The sequence below is a fragment of the Lagopus muta genome, chromosome 12 (assembly GCF_023343835.1).
Source record: "Lagopus muta isolate bLagMut1 chromosome 12, bLagMut1 primary, whole genome shotgun sequence".
In the NCBI taxonomy this organism is placed as follows: Eukaryota; Metazoa; Chordata; class Aves; order Galliformes; family Phasianidae; genus Lagopus; species Lagopus muta.
This window is the reverse complement of record NC_064444.1, coordinates 16,568,400-16,575,388: the sequence shown is the minus strand read 5'-3', so window position 1 is coordinate 16,575,388 and position 6,989 is coordinate 16,568,400.

Below are 6,989 nucleotides of genomic sequence, written 5' to 3'. Positions count from 1 at the left end.
TGTAATATGAGGTTCAAATAATGCCACCTGTCAAATCCTCTCTTACCCCTCTTGGTTTCCCCTGGGTAGAAGCAGAGGCAGTTTCTGAACAGATTTGCTGTGCCCTTTAGGAATGCAGATATTTTGGTGTGCTTTTGTTTGTTAATTTGTTTTGTCTTAGTTTTTTATTTCAACTTCTAAATGTTGAGCAAGCTCACTGCCTGTTGTATATCTGAGTTATTGTAACCTTGTTGCCTTGTTGCTATGTAGCTTTTCTGCTGTAAGCCTCTGAGAGCGCAGGCCTTTCGATTTTTACTATGAGAGTGGTGAGGTGCTGGAACAGGATGTGGATGCCCCGTCCCTGGAGGTGTTCAAGGCCAGGTTGGATGGGGCCCTGGGCAGCCTGGTCTGGTATTAAATGTGGAGGTTGGTGGCCCTGCCTGTGGCGGGGGGGGTTGGAGCTTCGTGATCCTTGAGGTCTCTTCCATCTGGGCCATTCTGTGATTCTGTGATGCTGAACACCTCATTTCTCAGTGTTTACCAATGTGGCATTATTTGTGGCCTTGATTATCAAATGTGTCATGTTTGTAACCCTTATTTTATTAATTCTGTACAGATGTTTCTGTACTCAATTCAGACAAGTCTTGATATTTCTGTTATGAATCCCTGCACTCTTCTAACAGTAGGGAGTATCCTCACCTTTTCCTCTTATTTTTCTCCAGGAAAAGCTTCCTAAGCACGTAATTGCTATTCCTTCTGTGCAAGCCCTGGTTCTTTAGATAACAGTCTCTCAGTTGATGAATCAAGTACCATTACAATTGCTGCTTTTTTGTTGCTTCCTTTTGGGAGATCAGTACTATTAACACTGGAAAACAAAGCAAACAAAGCTCCTTGTCTTTATAAGGTTGTTTAAGTACTAACAGCAAGTTTCTGTTTTCACACTGAATGCCCAGCTCCTTTGATGTTAAGAAATAGGAAGAACCAAGACAATCTGCGAAGCCTCTTAACGTTTCTTTCCACCAGTTAGCTGATGCTCTGCAAATAAGTCGATGCAGTGTATTTCCTAGAAGAGTAGTCCTCCTCTGCCCCTACAAAGAACTTGACAGCAGGACATTCACAGAGAACAGTTCAGGACCATGATGGTGCACGCTCACACAACAGAATTCTACTTGTCATGATTCAAGGAAAATGTAATAAATATCAGAACCAACTACAAGTCTGAACTGACTGAAGTGCCAGCAGGCTTATTTTTGGAAATGGTACACTATACACTGCTTCCTTCATGTGCCTCATATTAAAAACTGTCTGGACATGAAAAAGGAAGTTGTTAGAATTGAAAATATTTGTGAAAGCAGTAAGACGCCTTTATCACCTTTATATAAGAAAAAATCTATATTCCAAAGACCACTTTATTTTTTTTTTAAATCACTGTAGAGAATTCTTTTTGATGTGTATAATCAGCATGCAAAATATTCTTCTTCCCAAACAAACAGCAGAATTAAACTAAATTAAGCGCAGAAAATGAGAATATCAGTACCATTATCTTTGTTTAAGATTCTTTGAGGGCTTAGACTGGCAGCTTGGCAAAAAGGGTGAACTGAATATGAGTTTGCAGACTAGTCATTTAAAATAAACGATCCTTTCCAGAAACGTAGTATTTACTTACACACCTTTTATTTGACTGAGCAGAATTCCCTGTTTGCCTCTGATCCTTAGCATTTAAGCAGTGCTTGTATTGGCTCAGATATTCCCAAGCATGATTGCACTGTGCTAGACACACTGCTGGAAAAGCAGCTTTATCCCAAAGATACACGTTCATATCAAATAAAGATAATGCACAATAGGAGAAGGAATACACAAAATAAATGATTAACATAATAAGAAACTTCATTATAAACTGTCTACAACTGAGGTGATTTTAAAAGAAAGATGTAAAGGTGACCAAGACACTGGCCCAGGTCTGCCCTGTAGGCAGAGACCTGTGTCAGTGCTTTCTCCATTATTACTATGTTTCATTGAGAAATGTATCAAGTTCAGAATATGTTAACAAAATCCTCACCATTCAGGTCTTTCAGAAACATGCTATTGCTTCACAAGATTTCACCAGCCACCCTAGTTTTTGCGTTTGAATTTGCAGCAGTAAAAATTACCCTGGGATGCAGAGTCTCACCTTAATGGAAACGTGAGTAGTAGAATTTGAACATTCTCAAAAGTCTCATAGACAAGAAGGAAGGTAAAAGATTTAATTATATTTACAAAAAAAAACCAATATTGTGGTGTGCTGCAGTGGTTTGCTTTAGTCATCTTCCTCATTGCTGAATGTACAGAAAACATCTGCTGCTCATCTCATTTTTTCCTGCAGACTTTACTATAACATCCCTTCCTGAATTCCCCCACATGTTCTTTGGAAAATACTGTGATAGGATCTGTGATGTCTCTTTTCCCCTACACAGCTAAACATCGTAGACTAGCTCAGGTGTTCTGCTTTATAAATAAGTTATATTCATTCTCACAAGTTTGAACTCATTCCTGAGTCCAGGAAGGAATCAAGATCTCTAGGGAGAAGCCAGGCCTGTAACCCATGCACCCTATGAACCAAACATATATACTGGACTTAGGAAGATTGGTACATTTAATTAGTTTGCCACAAGTATTCAGATTCCATAGGGTTCACTTTCAGAATGTCCACACATGTCCACTTTCAAACATCATTAGAAAATAGAGCTTTTCTTAAGGAGGTTGCCAGGTTTCTCCCCCTAGTAATTCTGTCTGTAGTGTGAAGATTTCTAGAGCTCCTTGGCACAACAGATTTACCCTCCTACATTGTTCTGCATTGGTAGGAATCCTGAACGTTGTTTAAACATGACTTTAGTTTGTAAAAGAAGCCCAAAAATTGCATTACACAAAACTGATATGGTCTTTCTTCACTTTCTGTGAAGCAAGATAATTGCCTTTTTCTTGAAACAAATATCAGGCCTTTAGACTCAGCTCAGGAAGCTTGCTCTCTCCTTGTCAAGAATAGTTTGAGGTTCAGTTGAAGTCAGTCACACTGGAACAATGTATTCTGGTTTCAGTGCAGGTTTGGCTGACCTGTGACAACACATTTTGCGGATGACCTCAGTGGGGGACAGTCATAAACATTTATTTTCTCAAGAGCTTATAGAATGCACTGTAGGAGGCTGCTACTGTGGTTTTTAATTTGCTATTAAATAACTATTCTATGCACGCTGTACATGTATGCTGGTCTATATATGTTGCAATATGTTTAGCACCACGGGGTTTTTTAATAACATTTCTTCAGAGTGAAGCTATGTGTAGAAGAATCCATAAATATCCCAGACATTCAGTTCAACTCTTGGCCCTCCTTTGTTAAATCAGCCAGAGGTGGGTTCCATTTCTCCTCTTACTGAAGAGACTGTTGTTTCCTTACCTTTAACAACTTGTTTAGTTTTTTATACGTTGTTACACAAGTTAGCACACACTTTAGAATGCCGTTCCCAACTAAATGCAACAGTTTTTAAACCCAAGCTCTACATACAGTCACAGTAATCCCGGGACACTATCTGACATGCATTTGAACCAGGTCTGCAAGGCTATTTTCCCTTCCTTTTCTTTTCACCTGCTTCCTCAGCACTTTACATTCACTTCCATATTGTTCTTCATGCTGCTACTCATTAGCATCAGGGTAGGAAACAAAACTTGAGATCAGTTCCTCAGTCTCCTTATAGTAAGTTTACAGTGCAGAATGTGGACAGAAAAAAGGAGAGGAGGCAGCTGGGCAGTGTGGGTGCAGAAGTGCAGGCTTACCTGAATATCAGTGTAGAACATCAGAGCTTAGCCTTCAGCCAAGGTAGGATGTACACAATTAATATATCTTGTCACTGTCATCTCTCCCATCTTCAAACCTTTAATCTGTAGAAAGGTGATCATATTACTCTTTCTAAAGCTCATCAATTAGTGTTTGCAAACAATCCATGTAATTGAGCTTCACAGTTCATTGTGAGCACCCAATGACGAGTAAGCCTGCCAAGATCCAAAGTTTTGAGCAGCCTGCTGTTAAGACAGCATAAAGCCATGCAAAGATGCGTTACTAATCAGGAAATGTTAATGAACAATTTAAAACAAACTTTTAAGGTAGAAAGTGACAGAGAACTTTATTAATACATTCGGTAATCCAGGCCTATTATAGTTGCTTTGCACTTGTGAGGATTTAGAGGCTTTCCAGTGTAATCCTAGTATTTGGCCCAGTGTAGCAGGTACTCCTTAACAATAGTTCTACTCAGAAAATTACATTTAGAATGGAAACATTTTTAACTTGAACTAGTTAGTACCTTGGGGGAACTCACATACCCATCATTTAAAACAACAACTGAACAGAACAATCGAGCTTGCATTCCAAGTTGATTTGACTCCTCTTTGGGATCAACAAGAAATTATAGTCCTGGAAACACACATCTATAAAGTAGTTTTGCAAAGTAGACAGATAGTAAATATCTCCTTGATCTTTGGACCTTTTAGTGTTACAAACTATGAGATGTTCATTTACTGGCAGGACCCAGAGATTACACTTTCTTGAAAAATGCTCCAAATTTGCTGAGATCCAATGAATCTTTGTAAATTGTGTTTGCTCCAGGTAGGACCACTGAAGAGTTTTGAAATTGGAGGACAGTTATGTGTAGGAGGAATGTATGATAAAAAGTTGAAAATATGATCTACAGTGTGATGAAAACTGAGTAGGTTGAACCCTCAGGGACAGCTTATGGCTTGCACAAGTCCTAAGTTACAGCAATTTCCCAGCATGTTGCATGAATGATAGAGTCTGACATTTTGTACAGTGCGGAGAAACTCTTTCTGCTCTCTGAGATGAAAAGCTAAGGAGTCTAACAAGGCAGTATTAATCTCCAAGCAAGATGATCTGCAGGCGAGATTATTTCAGACAAATAGAGGAATTGGAGAAAAAATAGAGCGGAAGTTCAACATGCTGCTATTATAAGGCTAGCATGTCTTAAAAGACTGTAAGAATGACCAGGACATAGTGACATTCTTGCCAAAGAATTGCAAAAGAATTTCTATTTGCTTGTTATGTGGCATGAGTCAAACAGCAGCGTTTCAGGATTCTAGCTGATGTGTAATGAAAAGACAAGGAGACCATTCTTCCATTTCATCAGCAATTTCACGTGGTGTCACACCTTGATTGATGTTCCACGTGGTCTGGGAGTCAGGGAACCTGCTGAGAAATACAGGGCTTCAGAAATTTGCTAACTCAAAGTTGCTTCTAAAAAGATAAAGCACTGCTTCTACTAGATCCAGCTGATTACTGACAGAAGCTATTCCATTTCTGGAAGTACAAGTGTATCCAGAAGAACTGAAAGTGGTGCCCATTAGTCATTTAGTGATTTACTGAGGGGCATGTTGATCTGTATCTAACCTCACTAAGGTTTCACTTACTCATTTTTGATGCTGATCATACCTTTTGAGAATTCGGTTTGTCCTATAGAAAATAATTTGAGAGTTCCTCTTCAGTGAGTGCTTTAAAATGTAAGAGAGGTTTTTTTAACTGAGTTTTTAAGGGACGCTTTAAAGATACCTATTTTTTAATCTTAATTTTATGTTATGGCTCTTTGGGTTTGAAACACATACACCCATGAAAGATGCATCTGTAAAACAGCCTTAGATATGGAGATGTAACACAGACTACCCATGTATTTTCTATTCTTTTAGTCCAGTTTATCACATAAACATGAAACAGGAGTAGGAAAACTGGCTACAGTTAAGAGTTAAATAAAAAAGATTCAAATTTTACTGAGGTACCTTAAGTAGCATAAAAACAAACAGGATAACAAAATGAGTTGTTCAGATCTGTGTATGGACTGTCAATCTGTAAAAATAAATGCCTGGTCTGTTATGTTTTGCTTAAACCACTTTTCTGAGAAAGAGATAGCCTATAAACATATCTAAATTACGCACAGGCACCTGCCCTCCCATCCCTTGGGCATGCTGAGTTAAAAAGCGTTGCTTGATGATCCCTGTAAGAACACAGTTCCCTTCTGGACCGAGGGACATAGGCACCTACCAATGATTAGTCATGGGAAACTGGTTTAAGCAGCAGCACAGTGAGTACCATTGTGTCAGAGGCTGTTAGGTGTGTCAGTGCAAAAATAGAGTCAGAACAAAATTAAGTTCTGGTAGACTTCTGAAGTCACTGTTCTAATCCTTCCGCTCAAACCATAGCTGGCATCAAAATTAGATTGGGACTGTTATCCTGCTGGCCCTGTTAATCAAATGCCCAAGAACAACGATCAAAGAATATAGAATGACCCAATCTTACAACCTGCTATTGCACAAAGGCTTAGCATCTCGCAAGTTTTGACAGCAGCGATTAGCATCAAACACAAGTGGAAATGCAGGTTAAATTTATATCACTGAATGCTCTATATGCACAAACCTTGGAAGCCAAAGCACAGATATTTCACATCGCAGTGCCATTTTATCCTCAGATTAACATCATCGCTTCCCACTGATCTCTTCAGCATAGGAAAGATTATAGCCACAAACGCACGGTTCCAAATATGAGCTGGAGTTTTACAGTGTTGTTCAGCATCTGAAACTTTAAACAACTTCAGCAGCAGACAATTTTAGTAACTTTCCACCATTTAATCTCCCTTTTGATCGAGAGAGGGGTCAGTGAACGACACTGTCAGGTTTTAAACTGCAAAATGATACTTTGGATCCCTTTGTGGACATGTTTAGAAAAGGAGGGGGAACCTTGCCAAAGACTGCCTTGACAGAGTGCTTTGAGAGAACTGATGCAGTAGAATGATTTTTAATGAATATGCTATAAATGGCTTGAGAAGCTTTAAATATTGCTGTTATGCCAGGTTTCAAATATGTTACTAGAATAACACTCTGAAAGGTTTCTTCATGGTATAGTCATTCAGCTATTGGTGTTTGACAGCTGAAAGTGAAGAAACCAAAGAATTCAAATTACAGGCTGAAGCAGTGATAGAAAA